This window comes from Ambystoma mexicanum, chromosome 2p (assembly GCF_040938575.1).
Source record: "Ambystoma mexicanum isolate Mex_15411 chromosome 2p, UKY_AmexF1_1, whole genome shotgun sequence".
In the NCBI taxonomy this organism is placed as follows: Eukaryota; Metazoa; Chordata; class Amphibia; order Caudata; family Ambystomatidae; genus Ambystoma; species Ambystoma mexicanum.
Window position 1 is genome coordinate 183261347 of NC_090923.1, and position 20788 is coordinate 183282134.

Below are 20788 nucleotides of genomic sequence, written 5' to 3' on the forward strand. Positions count from 1 at the left end.
TGCCTGTGCTTTCTTCAAGGCCTGTAAGAGGGACCCATGCCCTGACATAATTACATAATTCCAGAAAACTCTGCATCTGTTTTATCGTGTGTGGGTTAGCTGTTTTTAAAATGGCCTCAGCTCTTTCGGGGGTGACCTTCTTTCCCTCATGTGAAATTAATTGGCCTATGTACAACACTTATTTTTGACAAAATTGTAACCTTTCTTTGTCAACCTGTTTCAACCTTATATCGATTTTCCTTGCAGTTGGTTACCTGTCATTTGCTGTGATTGCAAGCCTTGCTGTACTCTTGTGGTTGCTGATGCACTGTTTCATTTTGGGCAAATCCATTTCCGCTCTGCTGGTGGATTTGGCATTCCCTGTCTTGAAAACTGATCATTCTGCATCATCCCTTGGCTTCTACACATACGAGCCATGTGCCCTGTCATTTCACATGTCCAACATATAGGCGTTGGTCCGATCTGCCCATATTGCATATTCTGATTACCGTTTTGCATATTCTGAAAACCTCCCTGATTATTCTGCAAATTCCCTTGATTACCTTGCCAAACTCTTCCTCGATATCCCATTCCTCGTCGAGCATATCCACTATTTGTCCGATCAAACTGTCTTTGGTTATTTACTTGTGGCATGTTCACTACCTGCTGTGAATTTGATCCATCTACGCTAGTTAACATTGCCCCTTCAATGGTGTATTGGGACAGTTTTTTCTGAACCAATTTTGCTTCCTCACCTTTTCGCGTATCGTCTTTTTTGCGATTCTTTTCCTGCAGGAGTCTGCAGTAATGTGCAATGCTTTACTGGATTTCTGACCACGGTTTGGCTTCTATAACCACTAATTTCTTGAGCTGCTTCTGTACTTGCTCTGGCAGCCCTTGGCATAAAATATGATAAAATACAGGTATATATTTCCCTGAAGCCTCCCTAGTCTCGAGCGTCCAGGCGTCTTGGAAATTTTGAATGTACACTAACGGATCATCTCCTTCCTTCATCTTTTTTGCCATTAAAGCTCCCTTATCGGACATGTCCAGATGTAGTACTCGTAGCGCTTTCCAAATTGCTGCTTTGCAGTTATTAAATGGTGCTCCTTCATGCGCGGTGTTATCTATAGTCACACCAGGGAAGCCTGCCCGTGTCTATACGTCATCAGCTCTCTCACCAAGTATGAAGATCAGAAGACCTTTAACATCCCTTATCGCTAATGTATTCCCTCCCGTCCTTTTTTCTAACTCACGTATCCATTATCTAGCGCCGGACGTTAAACTCAGGAGTTTGTTTAAATGATCTCTGTCCATTTGGGGCCATGATATGTAGTGCGGTCTGGCCCCTCCCTTTTCTAGCAAGGGGAATTGTGACGCCCCAAACTCATTCTCATCTCTCATCATTTGTCTATCTACCGCCGGGGTAATATTCCCACATCGCTGTCTACCTGGCAATGATCTTAACCTGTTTACATATGTTAGGGACTCCCCCCTCTGACCGTGGGGTTGCCCCTTATGTTGGTCTGACTGTGTCATGGCTCTGGTGCCTTAGACAGAGGTCATTTTAAATCTGACCACCCTACTCCCTTATCCATAGACGACTACCCCTCTCTTCCCTTTGGAAGGTTTCCCTTTCTTCGTTTGATATTTCTTGTGCCCAACTCGGGCGACTTCTCTCATCATCATCTCTATTTAATGTTAGTCTGTCCAAAGACAGCTCCTTTTGTCTCGCACTACAGGAGGCTTCCTCTGTGTCATACAATTGAGTGCTCTTGAGACGATCATTTTTTCCTTTCCCTTGTGATTCTTTCTGGGTTTACATTTCTTGGTATACTTTATCGATTGTTTCCGCAATACTCTGCGAGTCAAACTCGTCTTCTAGATTTACTCTAGACGGGCCTGGTAATGATTCGGATTAGGTTAAAAATTCCTCTATATCTTCCCATGCTAGCTGTGGATTGGGATTTCTTACTTCCCTTTCCAAATAATCGAGATTGCATGCTCTCTGCCTTCTTTTGCTTTCCACGTTGTCATCAACTTCTCTGCGTTTTCTCGCTTCTTCTCTCACTCTGTCTTCCTCTTTCTTTTTCATATCCCTTCATTCATATGCCCTTCGTATATCCTCATTCCTTTGTCTCTGTATTCTTTTCTCTCTTATCCTTTCCTGTTCATCTTCTATTCTTTTTCTCCTAGCCTTTCCTGTTCATCGGCTGTTCTTTGTCTATTGTCACGTTTTCTTTGCTCTTATCGCGTCCTTCCTTGTCTCTCGGGGCTTTGGAGGTTGTATCTTTCTTGGTATCTTTCTCTAGGCCCTCGTGACTACTTTGCATTGGTAACTCATTTGACGGATTGCTATATCCCATCACTGCTTTAAGTTCCCTTAATGGGTATACCCCTTCGTCATTCTTAGTTTCGTCTTTTATTTCAGAGGGGGCGGGCGAAGCAGAACGCTCTTCACCCCCCTCTTTGCATATGTTGAGTATCCAATCTAAAGGAGGCTCCTCCTCCTTTTCTTGTTCATACATTTTCCAAAGCTCTAGACTCGCTAGGCCTTATTCTAATTTTTTCCCTGTGTATGCTGCATGCAAATATGTCATCATATTCTGCAGAACTGACTTCGATAATGATACGCCTTGTGACCATGGCATGAACATTTTGTCTGCGGTTCCTTTAACCCACTCTGCACTATATTGTTTAAGTTTAAGCGCATGCTTCGGCAGCTGTTTGCAGAGATGCACTAATGAGTAACTGCTTCCATTTTTAACCTTCACTTTTCTCTTTGCTACCACTCGCTTATGCTTGAATTACAGTTTCTGTGGACTACCAGATTTTGGTGTTTAGCTTTTTCACTGACCGGGTTTTCCCAGGGGTCAAGCAATTAAACGCATTACCCATCATGTTTTGATATGCATCAGCTAGGTCACTGGCAGTTGCGTAATTGGGCAAATTATCAAAAGTAGCCAAGAAATAAGGCGCCATGGATGTAGCAGAGAGTTTGCGTGTATTTATGCACTTTTGATTGTATATACTGTGAAGAGCAAAGAAGGCTGAACTGAATCAAGTTGTGGTATGACCTTGGGCATCGGGAGACCGCAACACTATTGATAGTAACATTACAGCAAGCCACCTAATCAGGTATTCTGCCCTTAACATGTGTTGCTGAATCAATATGCTGGCAAACATCCATCAAGGTAGCCTCAACAGCAGCCATCATGGATTCAGAGCTATCAGAGAGTCCTCAATTAAGGTCTTGTAAGATCGTAACCTTTTACAATGGTTTAAGTAGGAAGTCTGGTATATCATGGGGACAACGATATAGAAGAAGAATGTTAATGGTAGTGTTATGATCAGTTGACAAATTTACAGACAGAACGTCACAATTCAGCAAACAGGCAACCTCTACTTGATGTATGTGAAGGAAGGGCTCCAATATAAGTGCTACTCCAATGCCTCAACTGGATGTAGTGTCGGGTCTGAGAATGTTATATTCTGCAGGGACCGATAATGAAAGAGCCGGGCCAGCGGCTGCATGCAGTCACGTTTACGTAACCACACAGATTGACAAAACATCATCAGCGATTTCCGTGGAATGCCTAATTAGAGATCGAGTATTTATCAACAGGCATTTGAGGGTCCCAAAAGGACCCACAGCTCCAGATCGTGGCCCACACACCATTGGTCCAAGATGTAACAAGATCCTCCTGATGTAAAGTATCGAAAGCGGAGGAGTGGGGACATGCAGTACAATATACATTTGATGGGGTCACAGAACCAGTGTCTGCCCTATGTGGCATGTCTGAGGCACCATGCTGTAAGTCGCCTGAATTTATTCCGACCCTGACCAAGACCTGCCCCTCATTACAGCAGGATATGGGCACAACACAAAAATAGTTACCAATCAGGCTAGTTGAAAAAAGACTGATCCCGAGTAACCAATTTGGCATAATCTCGTTTACATTATCCAAACGGAGCAAGGAGGCATTTGCAAAAAGGTTTTGACAGTATTACAAGGTATGAAGCCATTGTCCTATATTTTTCCAGAAGAACCGCCACCCTGCTGCTTTTGGGCTTTGGATTCGAGGCTGAGTGTGACATGCCCCGTTTCAAGAAACTGATCAAAACATGGCTATTTAATAAATACTAACCTGTTGAAGTCTCTCAAGATACGCCTGGGTCCAAACTGTACCCATCTTGCACCCGAGCGTTATATCTGTATGCATACAAAAAGTTATAACCATTCCCACTGCACGTTATTTCCTCTGCAACCAGAAAAGTATGCTTCTGTAACCATGTAACCCACGCCGTGATACCTCTGGGGTTTGGCGTATAACAAATGCTATAAATAAATGGTCAAATACATAGCGGAAAAAAGGAAGTAACAATAGGAACTTACTAAGTGCTTTCTCCCGCAAAGATTATGACTCTGCTAACCAGCCACGATCCAGGTGAAAATTGGCCTTAAAAAAACGTGCCGGCGCTAATGCGCCACCACCGAAAATATATTCCCTTTGTAGTTCTCCCAAAAATACTCATAGACCACAATAACCTAGCATACAAGCTAAAAGAGCAAAGTTAAAATTAAATAATGAAAAGTATTGCTATAGCAGCGTGTCACTGCCCATGTCAAAGTGACAGAAATACAAATTGGTACAATTTCAGAATTTCATAAATGCGGACACAAAAGAAATTACAATTTCACAAAACACACGCCTTAAATTATCATGCATGCAAATGTGAGCTTTTAGTCAGGCGCAGTTTATGTATACCGGCGCAAACCGGCTTTACAATCGTGCCAGTGCTAGCACGCTGACGACGAGAATATATTCCCTTTGCCTGATGGGAATTGTAGTTCTCTTGAACTACTCAGAGACCACAATGACCTAGCATACAAGCTATCAGGGCAAAGTTAAAGTGAAATAATGAAAAGTATTGCTATAGCAGCGTGTCACTGCCTATGTCAAAGTGACATGCTGATTTTTCTTGTGCTTTCTTCTAATTGTGGGGCAGTATCCCTTTGGATAGAGGACTCGCTCAAGTATCTTGGTATTCTAGCCTCAACCTCAATTTGCTGTTTCTCCGCCTCATTTTCATCCACATGGAACAGAATGCAACCATCCTGGTGATGACAAATCACCTCTCTTGGTACATAAGGATACACTGACTGAATTATGAAGATCACTTTTGGTTTGGAGTCTAAAGACTCGGTCAGTTCACCTTGTGAAGTGACATAGCTTTCAGGAATATTCCCAATAACTGGGATGTTTAAATCTGCAATGTAATATGATTCTTGCATTGCCATTCCTAATGGTGTATATTCCACCAAGTAAATATCCTGACATCCTTTGTTATCCGCTAGTATCCGGGTGGGACCATCCCCAACTTCCATCAACGGTGTGCATTCACAGTCTAGCCCCTGCTCTCTCATGGATTCATTGAGACACACAAATACATCGGGCTCTATCATTTTCTGTTCCTTTACGTATTTTAATGCTATTGTAAACTCCCTTGTAAATGCAGGGATGGTAACATCTTTCTTTACTTGAAGTTCCACTGTATATGGCATCATTTGTGCACAATGGTATGCTTGCCTTCTATTCTCAAATTCAGGTGCGGCCCCACCCAGTCTGGACCAAACTTTTTGATTCAGAAAATCTAAAACCATCCTCATTCCCCATATATAATTTGCCCTCAGTTCCACTTAAACTCCATGTGTTATGATAAATTCTTTTGGGCCCTATTGTTATTTTCAACATGCATCTCACTGCAATACTTTGTCCCAAATCAGGACTATCTAATCCGAATATTTGTTGATTTTTGTATTTTAAAACTTGCTATTTCTTCTCTGTCAAGCATTTGTTTAAACAGTTTCTCATTAATGAAACTCCTCTCCTGTTCCAGGGCCAACACTGCCTCAATCATTTCTGGATGCACATTCGGGTGCACTGGTATCCATGCCTGACCTTCATTCGTGTGCATTTCTGCAATGGTCGAAATATATTTTTCCTGATCTGACACCGAAGCATCACATGTCCAAAATCTCCATCACTAAAATAGAATCGTAGTGTGTCCTCATCTACCGGTGTTTGCCATTTTTCTTGGGATCCACATGAATTTCCAAAGACTGCTTTTATTTTTCTTCCTGCATTTCATTTAGGCTTATGAAAATGACAGTGGGCCTCATTACAACAATTGCGGAATGGTTTTAACGGCACCGCTAATGGTGCCGGCGCCGTTAAACCTATTGCGCAATATTACGAGGTTCCCTCGCGGGACCCGCTCTGGACGTCTGGTTTTACCAGACGTCCAGAGCGGGTCCCGCAAGGTGACCAGGGAGCTAACAACAGGCTTGTCGTTATCGGCCCATTGTTAGCCTCTGCACCCATTCCCATTGAGCCCTATGGGGGCTCGAATGGGAATGGGGAAGGACCGGGCCCGGGTTCCCTGAAGGAGGAAATACCAGGCCCTCCATACTCGGAATGGCCCGGTATTTCCCTATTCAGGGAACCCGGACACGGTTTTGGAGGCAGCTATGCCCTTATTAAGGGTATGGCTGCTTCCAAAGTCGTAATGAGGCCCAGTGAAACTATGTACAGAGCCATTTTGAAGATACACTTCCACTACTCTCTGTGACTTGGCAATGATGTGACATTCTTTTCCATTGCTAATCTGGCCCACCACCTTTTGAGGCTTCAGGGGCATTTTGTCCAAAGACCACAGAACCCCATTTACCCCATCAATTAGTGGTGAATCTCTTCAGACAATTCATCCCTAATATGAATGGTGTTTCCTCAATCAGCGTGACTATGACCTCCTCAGTCTATGCTTCCCTACTTTGATGTTAATTTCAGTTGCTATATACCTTCCACAGGCATATCTTCCCATTGAAATCATGTACACGCCCCTCAATCTGCCTTAATTTCAAAAAGTCTTGTGGGGGTGTCCCGTCATTACGCTATCCAGCATTTTCCTTGAGATTACAGATGCTTGTGCACCTGTATCGACCGTTGCAAACACATTGCATTGCTCCTCTACTGTGATAGGGGCAAAATGTTAAACGGGAAATCATGTTGTGCCTCCTTTCTAATATATATTGGCCTAAGCCTAGTCGCTCTGCGAAGAAAACCGTGTTGCAAAGTTCGGATTTTAGGTCGACTTTGCCGCCATTTTGGGATCATCCGCTATTTTGATTTCTGTTCATATGTAATTCTGTGTTCTAAAATGGTGGACTGTGTTTTCAACTTGCAACCAAGCCTTCCTGACCTTTGCAACTAGTTAATGGTTAGACTGTCCGCGGGCCGAATGTTTAGCCTAGGTAATGAGACCTTGCCCCAAGCACGACTTGTGGTCTTAGGATTGTCTGCACCAACAAGCCTTATCCACGAACATAAATCGAGGACAAAGTTAATGCAAATGTCGAGCGTGGACACTGGCTGTAACGCATTGTGAAGGGATATGTGCTAAGGCTTACTGCTAAATCGAGGAATACACTTTGCCATTGTAACTTGTTTGTAATGTAAAGCAAATGTAATCTGTGTGCATATTATTGTATGAGCCATAAGTGAACTCCGGACGAACTCTAGACCACAGATTATTAACTTTCAGAGGGGCTGGACATTATTACTGAACTGTATAAATAAGCGAATGTCCAGATGTCCAGTACCCCCTCACTCCTCACACTGAAGGGTTGGTACTCATTGTGATGTACTGAGGGCCAGATAGCTATCTGATTTTGTTCTTTGTAAACTGCTCAGTCGAATAAAGATCTGTGAATCTTTAAAAGCCTGTGTTTGGTGTATTTCCTTTTGTGGTACTCAGCCTCGATATTTCCTCTTGCTTTTACAGCAGCAGCAGCGACAGCTCTCAAACATCTTGGCAAAGCGCATGCAACAGGATCAAGGGGCGGAAGAAAAGAAGGCGCACAGCCTATTCTTCCCTCCTTGTTCCTGCGTTAATACAGCCAAAGCACATCCATCACGCTCATGCACATACAACACAAAGGCCTTTTCATACTTTGGTGTGCCCAAAACTGGTGCTGAACACAGTGCAGTCTTGAGCAGATCAAACACTCGCTGGTGTTCCAAGTTCCACGGCAATGGCAAAGAAATGCCCTTCTTCGTCAGAGCCAACATTGGTTTAATCGTTAACAAGAAGTTTGGGATCCACTGCCTACAGTAAGAAGCCATTCCTATCAAGTCTCTGACTTCCTTCTGTGTATTTGGGACAGACATGCTAGAAATGATTTTAATCCGCTCAGGCGTCAACCTTCTTCCCTCCTTTGACAGGAGATAGGCTAAATAGGCAACCTCCTGTCGACAATATTGAAACTTTTTCAGTGAAGCTTTATGTCCATGTTTTGCTAGGTGAATAAGCAACAACACGGTGCCCTCCTTACAGGCACTTTCTGAGTCAGCAGCTAAAAGCAGATTGTCTACGTACTGAAGTAGTGTACAAGTGGTAGGCAACTCGAGTGTATCAAGCAGCTCTTTCAAAGCCCTACTATAGATGGCCGGACTTTCCGCGTAACCTTGTAGCGCACGGGTGAATGTAAACGAGCGTCCCCCTAAGGTGAACGCGAACAGATTTCTGCTATCCTTGTATATAGGAATGCTAAAGAAAGCATTCTTAAGATCTACAACACTAAAGTGAGTAGCAGAAGCCGGAATCATGGTTAGTATTGTTGTCACATAAGGCACAATAGGAAATTGTGGAGCCACAATCTTGTTGATAGCACGTAAATCAATGATGAAACGAAAAATAATTGCATTATCGCCTTTCTTGTACACAGGCAAAATCGGACTATTGCACAAACTACCTGCAATTTCCTCAATTACCCCACGATGTACAAAATCAGAGACTATGCATTTCAAAGCTTGCTCACCATCAACCGAAATCTTATACTGAGGAATACGTGGCACCTTTACTCCATGTTTTAAAATGATCTTAACAGGCTCAATTTGTAGAACACCAACATCATTGTCATCAATTGCCCACAAACACTGCAGAACATCACTAAATTCCGGTGGCAAAGGTCTAGTCAAGAACTGAGAGACAGAAAGTTGCTGTGGTGAAATCTCAAACGCACTCCATCCGAAGAACAATGAATTACCGCATTTAATTCCTTCAACAGATTCAACCCCAACGAATTCTCTCCACAGTTTGTAGTCAAAAGAAATGGACAGTGGTCCGTGAATGGACCCAATGTAATCAGCACCGATGAAGAAACCGGACAAATACTGGTGTACCAGAAAACCCTACAGAAACATTGGTTTACCCTGACAGTGGAATGTTTGGAACCCGTGATTGGTCAATGGAACACTTCTGTGCTTCTGTATCTACCAAGAATAGATGTTTCCTATTTCCCACTATCATTTCAACGTAGGGACCTTTTTGATTAACAGGAATAGGCGTTGGTTCCAAACCCTGCTTCGGGCAATCCTAGCGAAACAGAATGTCATCAAAAGGAAGTTCTTCAGAGAGATATGCAGTAGAAGGATGGCCAAAAATGTTTCTACTATCCACACTCGGTGCCTGATTAGCCTGTGAAAAAGGTTGCACATTTTGAGAAAACTGACTTCTACCAGAACCCCCTGCCCCAGGGCGGCCTCTGGATCGTCTATCCATGTTACCAAATGTGTTATTCGACCTCTGTTGGAGAATCGGGCATTGTATACGCCAATGACCCTCTTGTCTGTAATAAGCACACTGGTTCACGTTTGCAGGACCCAACGGCACATTTCCCTGTGGAGCATATTGTCCCCTAAATTGTGAAGTACCGCCTCTAGGGCCTCTAACAATTTGTTGTAATAGAGCTTTAGTTTTCAAGTCTCCCATTCGCTTTTCAATTCTCTCTTTTTCGTTATTGACTCTGTTCTCATAGTATTGAGCCATATGCAACACTTCAGACTGAGACTTAGCTTGCCAAGCACTCTCAGAAGACATCATGTGCAACTGGATGTCAGGCAACAATCCATGCACAAATGTATCTACAAATAGTTGTTTTCCAGACTCTGCTCAAATCTTGTCCACTGAAATCTGAAAACACTTGTTCGAACCGATTAAAGAATTCGGTAGCACCCTCAGACTTCCCTTGGACACAAGCAGTACGTTTGTCCCAAATAATCCTTCTTTCAGGAATTATATCTTTTAGTTTCGTGACTATTCTATCAGGCCAAGTCAGTATTATCTGTGGCGGTCTCTCGCCAGCTGGCCTTTCTCTATCTAATCGAACTATATTAACCCATGTGTCCCCTAACCCTGGTACATCGTCCACAGTCCTAATCTGTTTCCACAAATCAATAGGTAGGAGCATGGGAAATAACAAATCAATATCGCTCAGAGTGAATACTGACGACTGCAAGACAGATTCTCTTTATAGAACCCTCTCGGATTCTTCCTAATATCGGGAATGGATTGTTTAATGGTGTTCACTTCCTGTCTTGAGAACGGGACGTGAAAAAACTGCAACACATAATGTGCAGGAATTTCATTAGCAGCAATACCTGTTGCAGGATTAGCTGGAATCTCGACTTTTGGGACAAATGTCGGCGGAACTTCTCTCATAGGCAACTGAGAGATAGGAAACTCAAAATGCTTACTGAGCAACAGAGCTAAATCGAGCACTAAAGCAGCTGAAGGAGTGTTAGATGAAAAAGCTCTCTTGTAGATATTCAATAATTCTGCAGGACAACAAATCTTTCTTTTTATGCATTCATCCTGCAGGTATTCTACCATTACCCGTATCACTTTCCTCTGCATTTGATATGATATGATGATATGATATGGTATTTATAACGTGCCTATACACGAGTGTTTCAAGGCGCAACGAGGCAGGGGAGGGAATAAAACTGTGGAAAGACAGACAAGCAATCCTACTAGGCCAAGTGTCATTCAGATTGCGCAAGTGCAAGGGTAGGGAGAAGGGAAAAGGGCCTGGGGGAAGGGAGAGGGGGAAGTGCAGTACATGGGATAGAGGAATAAATACGATAGGTAAACAGCTGGATGGTGGCAAGTGCAAGGTAGAGCAGAAGTGCTGGTGGGGGGGACTGAAGGGATACAGAAAAACAGTCCCTAAGTGTGGGGGTTTCCAGGGAGGAAGGGCAGGAGTGCAAAGGGTGGGACCTGGCCCCAAGGTCAGAAGGGTGGCCAGGTAACCAGTGCAGGTTCAGCTGGGGGGTTCAACAGGGGAGAGAGGCAGAGAAAGCTGAATTAAAGGGGAAGGTTTTGAGGTGTTTTCGGAACCGGAGATGGTTCTCCTCAAGTTTCAGGGTGGCAGGAAGGCTGTTCCAGAAGGAGGCTCCTGCCGAAGAGAGAGATCGACCACCAAATCATTGCTTGGAGAAGTGGCTGACCCTGAGGGAGTTGGAGGCAGATGAGTGGAGAGCCCGACAAGGAAGGTATTTAAGAAGAGAGAGTTGAAGGTAATGCAGCCCCAGGCCCCAGAAGGTCTTGTGGATAATGCAGAGGGTTTTGAACTTAATCCTTGCAGCCACTGGAAGCCAGTGCAGAGATTTCAGTCCTGGAGAGATACGATCGCTGGGCTTGAGGCCAAAGACAAGTTTCACAGTCTTGTTTTGGATAAATTGCAGAGGGCGGAGAGTAGAGGCAGGCAGGTTTAGACAGAGGCTGTTGCAATAGTCCAGCTTAGAGAGAACCAGGGCTCTGGAGACGGCGAGCTTCTGGGGGAAGGAGAGGAGAGGAAGAATACCTCTGAGGAGGTGCAGCTGGTAGTGTGACTTCTTAGAGACGTCGGAGATGTGAGGAGAGAAGGAGAGTGTGGAGTCGAAGATGATCCCAAGGTTTTTAGCCATGCAGGTGGGAGCAGGAAGAGGGCCAAGAGAGGCCAGCCAGAGAGCTGCAGGGAAGGAGGGAGAGGGTTTGCCTATGAGTAGAATCTCGGTCTTACTGGCATTAAGGCAGAGGTCATTGGCGGCGCACCACTCCTGGATAGCAGACAGACAGTCAGCGCTGCGGGAGGGAGAGGAGGAGGCCGAGGGTAGCCTGAAGATGAGCTGGGTACCATCCGCATAGCACTGAAAATTGGGGCAGAGAGCGGCGATGCGGTGGGCAAGGAGTGCCAGGTGGGCAAGGAGTGCTAGGTATTGGTTGAACAGCCAGGGAGAGAGGTTAGATCCCTGGGGGACACCACAGGTAGAGAAAAAGATATTGGAGAGGAAGGACCCAAGTTTCTGGTGTATACTCACTATACGTGTCATATACTTCTACGGGAGATGTCGACATTTCTGAAATCCATCTAATCGCATACTTTGTACAAATACATGTTCCCTCATTTATCGACTTACAAAGAGGAAGCAACCGTTTCTGTACAAACATAGCGTCCAAACTATCACCATCAATTTCTTTATTCCGTAACCTTTCCAACTCCCTTCTATACTCAAAAACCCTCTCGACGTGCTCATATACTTTCTCCGCAGTATCTCTTGAATATGCTAAAACATTCAGATCTCTCAACCCTTGTAGGAGATCAATATCATCTAGTCTGTTCCACATTACACATAAATTAATTCCCAACCCTTCAATGAAAACGTTTTTCTCAGGAAATTAGAGAGTGTGGCAAAAACATCAGATTGTTCACCCTTCTCCATGCATTGTCTAGCCCATGCAGTCAAATCGCGCTTTCTCTCTTTAGACACAGTATTACGAGTTACAATCTTTGATTCCGTCCCCTTGTCGACTACAAGCGGAACAAAACCACTCGGAAGAGGAAGAGTAGACAAATCTTGTACATTCGGTAACAAAGGTGCTAATACTGGTGCAGAAGACAAATCTACCAAACCCGTAACAGTAGGCAAAGGTGGAGGAGCAGGTGGAGGAGCAACGGTAAGAGGAGGAACAACAGTTGGAGGAAGAGGAACATTAGGAGGAATGATAGGAGAAGCAGGAATTACTACGGGAGGAGGAACAACAGCAGGAAGAGGCAGAGCAGAAGAAATAGGTACATACGGAGGCGGCGCAGTTGCACCAGGCCTTCGTTCATTTAGAAGTTTGTCAATTAGCTCATCAGATACATGAAAGTCTTTAGGTGGATAGATCTTTTGAATACCAAGTGAAAAAGCCCTATCCATATTCCTAACTGACTCAGACTGTTTATTTTGATCGTACAACAATGCTTTTTCGGCATTGGACATTTGACGGCATGCATGTTTTTCTCTACTTTTAAGTTGCTGCATAGCTTCTTTCTTCCAATTCTGTAATACTTCAAATGCTGCAGGTCTAGCCTTTTTCTTTAGTAATATAGACTCTAAATATTCTATACCAGGAATTTCAAAACTACCATTGATTGGCCACTGAAGTTCGGTAGCATGTCTAGTTTGTCTGTGCCAAATATCATTAAACACTATACTACTAATGCTGTGCTTACAGTACAAAGTACATCCTGGAGACCCCTCCATTGGCGCCGGTTGGCTAAATTCCAAAGATTGTCTGTCCTTGTGGAATAATGCCCTGAAGCAGGCAGACAATTTCTCGGGCATGTCAGATTACTGGTGTTACCTGGTCAATGATTGTACTCGCAAGTGCAATGCCCCCAAACAAATTATCAGGATATTTAAGATTCGGTTCACGACTCACCTGATCAAAGGACTAAGGAGGTCCGATCTGATTTCTATGGACACAAAGGACCCACGTGGTTGGTGATTTCGGCAAAACTGACCACCTCGATATATGGACCCTCGTCAAGATGCCGTATCGGACCGCGGGCTCACCATCCAGGGATCGGGTTGTGCAGTACTGTTGAGGTATCGCTTCTCATCCAAGAAAGGGGCCCCCTTTTCCACCGTCTGATCCCGGTCCAACAGCTGCGTCAACCTTCAACAAGATGGCATCAATCTTGAGGGTCCCTATTCGGGCGCCATCTGTCAAAGCAAGAGGAAATATCGAGGCTGAGTACCACAAAAGGAAATACACCAAACACAGGCTTATAAAGATTCACAGATGTTTATTCGACTGCGCAGTTTACAAAGAAAAAAATCAGATAGCTATATGGCCCTCAGTACATCACAGTGAATACCAGCTCTCCAGTGTGAGAAGTGAGAGGTACTGGACATCTGGACATTCGTTCATTTATACAACTTCAGCAATAATATCCAGCCCCTCTGTAAGTTAATAATCCATGGTCTAGAGTTCATGCCGAGTTCACTTAGGGCTTATACAACAATATGCACACAGATTACATTCGGTTTACATACAAACATGTTACAATGGCGACAGTGTATTCCCAGGTTTAGCAGTAAGCCTTAGCACATGTCCCTTCACAATGCAGTTCAGCCAGTGTCCACGTTTCACATTTACTTTACATTGTTTCGATGTATGTTCGTGGATGAAGACAATCCTAAGACCAAAAGTCAGGCATGGGACAAGGTCTCTTTACCCAGTCTAAACATTCGGCCCACGGCCAGCCTAAATATTTACTAAGGTTCAAGGGTCGGGAAGGCTCGGTTACAAGTTCGAAACACAGTCCGCCATTTTAGAACACAGAGTTACATTTGAACAGAAATCAAAATGGTGGATGATCCCAAAATGGCGGCAAGGTCTATCTAAAACCAGAACATTTGAAATGTGGTTTTCTTCGCAGAGCGACTGGGCTTAGGCCAATATATACTAGAAAGGAGGTACAATATGATTTCCCGTTTAACACTGCATCTATAAAACAGAGCGAGGATATGGTCCTAGGCCATGCTTTAACCCTGATGGTACCTCACTCTGTAGATTTTCTATTAAACAGAACACAAATGCAACACCTCACCTCCGCACGATTAACAAGATATGAATTTATCTTGTTCGCACCGCACATCAAAATTCAGAGGTGTTGTGTATTGAATCCGGCTGAACTTTTACCTTTCCAGCAAGATACTGCTTGCAGTGACGAAGCATCACATGACTGCCTTTATACCACAGAGCAAGAGACTAAAGGCAAGATCGACCTGAAAGATACTCCTTTGAACGACCCACAAGGGGAGCTGTTTTGTGATGGTTCTGGTTTCAAACATCCGGATTGTACATCCACGGCTGTTTATGCAATCCCCACATTGAGCACGATTGTGGAAACTAAAAGAATCACGCATAACTCCATGCAGGCCGCAGAGATTATTTCATTGACTCGAGCTTGTAGTAGGGCTTAGAGTAAATATATATACTGATAGCCAGGATGCTTTTGGGGTGGTTCACAACTTCGGTAGACTTTGGGCTGAACGAGGTTTCTTGACCTCACATGGAACAAAGATCCAACATGGCTCCTTGATAGTACGGTTACTTTCAGCGCTTGCATTCCCCACTCAGTTAGCGATCATGAAATGCACAGTGCATCAGAAAATCATAGATGATGTGGGAAAAGGGAACGCTTTCGCTGACCAGATAGCCAATCAAACTGCCACTGATCTCTATTCAGAAATGTATATTTCAAGGGAAGCCACAAATGTTTGTACTATGGATGAGGGTATTGAATCTGTAAAGAATATCCAAGCCGATGCCACATTAGAGGAATCTAAGCAATGGGCTGAGGGTTTGGCAAGATTGGATGATGACGGGTGTTGGGTGGACAAATTAGAAGGAAAATGGTTGCTGCCAGATGCGTACATTACAATGATGGTCGCAACGGCTCATTGGCCCACCCACATCTGTGCGAGGAAAGTTTCCAAAATGTTACAAAATGTCTGGGTGAATGATAAAATCTCGAAAACAGCTGAACGTTTTGTCCAGAATTGTATGATCTGTCTATGGCATAATATGGGAAAGGACACATCAACTCCAAGTGGTAGTTTTGGTCCACATTCTGTCCCCTTTGAAGTCATCCACTTTGATTTCATTGAAATGGAGCGTTGCAATAACTATAAGTACATTTTGGTTGTTATCTGCGCCTCTAGTAAATGGGTTAAAGCCTTTCCTGTTAAAGATGCTACAGCAATGACACCGGTGAAAACCATGCTTAAGGAATATTTTCCTAGGTTCGGTTTGCCAAGAGTCATCTGGTCAGACAATGGTCCACATTTTATCGCTGCTGTAATTGTGTAGATATGCGTGGGACTACAGATTGATAAACAGTTCCATTCGTCTAGACATGCTCAAAGTGCTGGTTTGGTAGAGAGACACAACAGAATTATAAAGAACAAACTCGCTAAGACGTGTGCCGGCACCAAATTGAAATGGTGGGACACCTTACCGATCGTGTTATTATCAATAAGAACAACCCCACAGACTAGGACTGGGCTCTCCCCTTTTGAAGTTGTTATGGATAGGCCAGCTAACATTTGGAACTTGCCTAAACCTAAGGCCTTGCGGGACATTGAACATATACTTCTTTCCGACTACTGTGACCGGTTAACAAAAAATCTGTATTTCATTTATCAACAGGTACGAGAAGCCCTCCCAGTTAAATACGAGGGGCCAGGTCACAGTATTCGGCCTGGTAGCTGGGTGCTGATAAAAGCATTCGAAAGAGCATCCTGTCTCGCACCGCGTTGGAGGGGCCCTCATCAGGTCCTCTTGGCCACACAGACTGCCGTACGAGTGACTGGACGAAAGCACTGGATCCACGCATCGCATGTCAAGAGGATTCCCTTCCCTTTGCCACACAATACAGAAGATATAGAAAACCCTACCTGCTGTGCTTCAGAATTGAGCAGCATCGAGAGTGCTTCGGAGATTCTCCCTGAGCCCATGGGGCCTGGCGAAACAGCTGCTTCATCTCCACACTCTCCTACAGATCCTTTTTCACCATTGTTAGGTTCTGTCGCAAATCCACCACTTCCATCAGGAAGCAACGACACGTTGTTCGCAGATCACGCCGTACCAGGAGTCACAAGGTACGAGCTGCGTCCATGGAGCTACACTTACTGCACGGTTTGCCTGTGGCACCAGGAGAATCATCATAGGGCTTTTCTTTAAGCCCTGTCTTTTGCAAACAAGGAAATCTGTTGGCTAGGGATAGGGAAGGACTAAGAAAACACGCGATCAGGAGATCGCCAGCAAATAAACTCAGGAGTGTTTCGTTTGAAGAAACAATGCCTGCAATCGCTCTCACTCACATGGAACAAATAAGTGACTGTGTGACCAATCGAAACAATGGACAATCAAATGCATGGTCTCTTAAAACGTATTGTTTTCTCGTAATAATGTTAACCGGCTTCCCAATAGTAACTGCTATGGGATTTTGGTATTTGGAAGAAGTACATCCGCTTGAAATTCTTTTGCCCACTGAAAATGTGCCTACTGTTTCTACACCTTTCGTGCATCTGCACACTCTATCTCCTAGAGACTCTCAGCACAGACAGAGTAACTACGATAATACTTTGCTACTCATCATGAATGCAACACATGCCATTTTGAACAAGTCTAATTGTTGGGTCTGCTCGCATTTACCGCAACATGGAGACAAGGGGTTGGGCTGGTATATTCATCCTTTACCTCTGACTACTGCATGTTATGCTTCTTTAAGGGCACTATTCTTTGGCCGATGAAATCATAGCATCTCAGGGAACTTTGATGGGACAAATTTGAATGATTTTGAGAAACAAGTTCTAACGCCCCTGGGATGCTCGCTTTTCGCGAATAGGAGCAAGCTTAATGTTGCTTCTAATAGGCCTTCTGATAGACTGTCCGGTCCTTTTCAATCTTTGATCTCTTTTAAGATGGCTCCTATAGGCAAAAGGGATGCCACGCCACCTTCTTACACTGTCAACCACAGCCCCGATTCAGTTTCTTTCTGTATACAGAGGAATGGTACTCAGTCAATGGGCGATTTCAAGGGCTGCACTAATGTTGCGAACTTGACCAGTGAGGACAGACCGTTGTATGTAGGCGAACCTGTCTACTTTGTTTGCGGTAATGAAGCTTTCCCATGGCTACCTAGGGATTGGCAGGGAACCTGTTATTTAGGAATTCTGTTACCCGGGGTATTCATAGAAAGCACTACAGAAATTTCTAAAGTTCCTCCAAGGCGGGATGAGAATGGCCATACTTCATCACAAGTTCTGGGTGACGTAGCAAAATCCTTTGTACCTTTTTGGGGACAAATATTGAACTCTGAGGATATCAGAAGACTAGCAAGAGTAATGGAGAGGACCATCAACTGGACCACTGACATACTCTATAACATGACTTTAGAACAGAAAGCGATAAGGTTAGTGGCCCTACAGAACTGGATGGCATTAGACGTCATCCTAGCTGAGCGTGGTGGAGTATGTAAATTAGTGGGGTCCGCTTGTTGCATTTTTGTGCCAGATTCCTCCCCAACCATCTTTAAGGCTACACGAAATCTGCACATCCTTAGTTCAGAAGTGCACGTTCCCAGGGAAACTGGGATCTTAGTGCTTGGTTGTGGGACTTCTTACGATCTTGGGAATGGAATCTACTTTCGGTCTTGCTGATTATTCTGGTTATTCTGTTGTTCTGCTGTTGCTGTATACAATGTCTTCCTGTCATATGTTCAGTGTTAGGAGGATGTTGTGCACAGACTATGGGAGCATTAGGACAAGAGGTACACACACCGGAAAGAATGACTAATGAATTTGTGTTGAAAGAAATTTCCGTTACAGACCTTATGGCGATCGATATCTTTGATGATTGTGAATCAGGGTGTATGGACATTGAGACGTGGATTTACTCGTAAAGTGACTAAAAGTAGTTTACCGCTTGGCTTAGGCCAAAGGGAGGGTTTGTTAAACGGGAAATCATATTGTGCCTCCTTCTAATATATATTGACCTAAGCCTAGTCGCTCTGCGAAGAAAACCGCGTTGCAAAGTTCCGATTTTAGATCGAGTTTGCCGCCATTTTGGGATCATCCGCCATTTTGATTTCTGTTCATATGTAATTCTGTGTTCTAAAATGGTGGACTGTGTTTTCAACTTGCAACCAAGCCTTCCCGACCTTTGCACCTAGTTAATGGTTAGACTGTCCGCGGGCCGAATGTTTAGACTAGATAATGAGACCTTGTCCCAAGCACAACTTGTGGTCTGCACCAACAAGCCTCATCCACGAACATACATCGAGGAAAATGTAATGCAAATGTCCAGCGTGGACACTGGCTGGAACGCATTGTGAATGGATATGTGCTAAGGCTTACTGCTAAATCCAGTAACACACTTTGCCATTGTAACTTGTTTGTAATGTAAACCAAATGTAATCCGTGTGCATATTATTGTATGAGCCATAAGTGAACTCGGCACAAACTCTAGGCCACAGATTATTAACTTGCAGAGGGGCTGGACATTATTACTGAACTGTATAAATAAGCGAATGTCCAGATGTCCAGTACCCCCTCACTCCTCACACTGAAGGCCTGGTACTCATTGTGATGTACTGAGGGCCAGATAGCTATATGAATTTGTTTCTTTGTAAACTGCGCAGTCGAATAAAGATCTGTGAATCTTTATAAGCCTGTGATTGGTGTATTTCCTTTTGTGGTACTCAGCCTCGATATTTCCTTTTGCTTTTACAATAATGCCCGTCTTCACATACTTCAAGTATACATAGAGAATGTGAATTGTTGCTGATCTCTGGTCTGATTTTCTTTAAGCCTGCCTGGCTTCTTGCAAAACAAAGGGACATGTGGAATGACATCTTACCCCCATTTCATGTTCAACTTCCTTGTTTATTTTCCTGTCCTGAGATTCCATTTGAAGCTTTGCTATTGATTGTCCTCCCTACATAACAGGATCCCATTCCTTACCTGTATTTTCCCCATTGTTTTACTTTTCTTCACTTACCTTTCTTATTTGGCACAACTGCTTTATGTTTTCATTAACATCTTTTTCATGTAGCACATATCAATATTTTGAGTATAGAACTCACCTTGAACTTGTACTTCACCTGTTTCTCGCAGTTCGTCAAACATCTGTTGCTCGAAATAGTCCTCTGGGGATACACCTGCTAGTGTCCTTTGGGGAGTTCTCATTTCAGTGGAGATATAAACATGATTAGATTCATCAGGTAATGAACCCACCTCACCTACTTTTGTATTTTTTCTATTTTCACTTGCCATTTCACTTAGCTCGGTTTCTTTTATATGCACCTCACCCTTTTCAGACTGTCTTTTAACCCGCTGTTTCTTGGATTCCTCCTGTGCATTTTTCTTCTCCTTTTCCATCTCTTCCCACACCTGAATGGAGTAAATATTTTGATTTAACTCTAGGTTAAACCACACTCCTTTCTTGTGTGTGTTTTTATTGTCTATGTTCTCGCCACTTGGTTTACCAAATCCTAAGTCACTGTGCAGCTCTGTGTATTTAGCCAACGGTGAATCATTTGGATCTGTTTGGGATATTTGCCTGATTAGTCATTTAGTGTTGCCTTGTGCAATGTCACGCTTATGCTCTTCATTCTGATTTGTAATCTGTTGCTGATTCTTTTGAACAGTGCATAGCTTTCCTATTTGATTAGCTAGCATTTTCACTTGTAATCTTTCTTGTTCCCTATAATCATCTCTCTGTGTTCTAGGCCTGTACTGGCTGGATTCAAATTGGGCTAGCCTATTTTGATTTCTTTCAGGTGACTGAATTATGCTAGTGTGTCAGTGTTTCCCTGAACTCCCCTGACAGAGGGGATGGGGAGTGTGGGTCTGTTCTCTGCACATAATCCCCTTTCCCTGGGGCCTGAACATAGGTGCCAGGGATGTAGGTCACATTATATGTCTGTCATTTGATTGATACCACTCCTTTTGTTGATTCCCATTTTCAAGGAATTTATCTACATATCTTGATCCCACCTGATTCCCATATATCATTGTTGCAGGGTTAAATCTACGCGGTGCTCCCAACGCCTGGTGTGGCCCTTTATGAGATTGAATTTGGATGT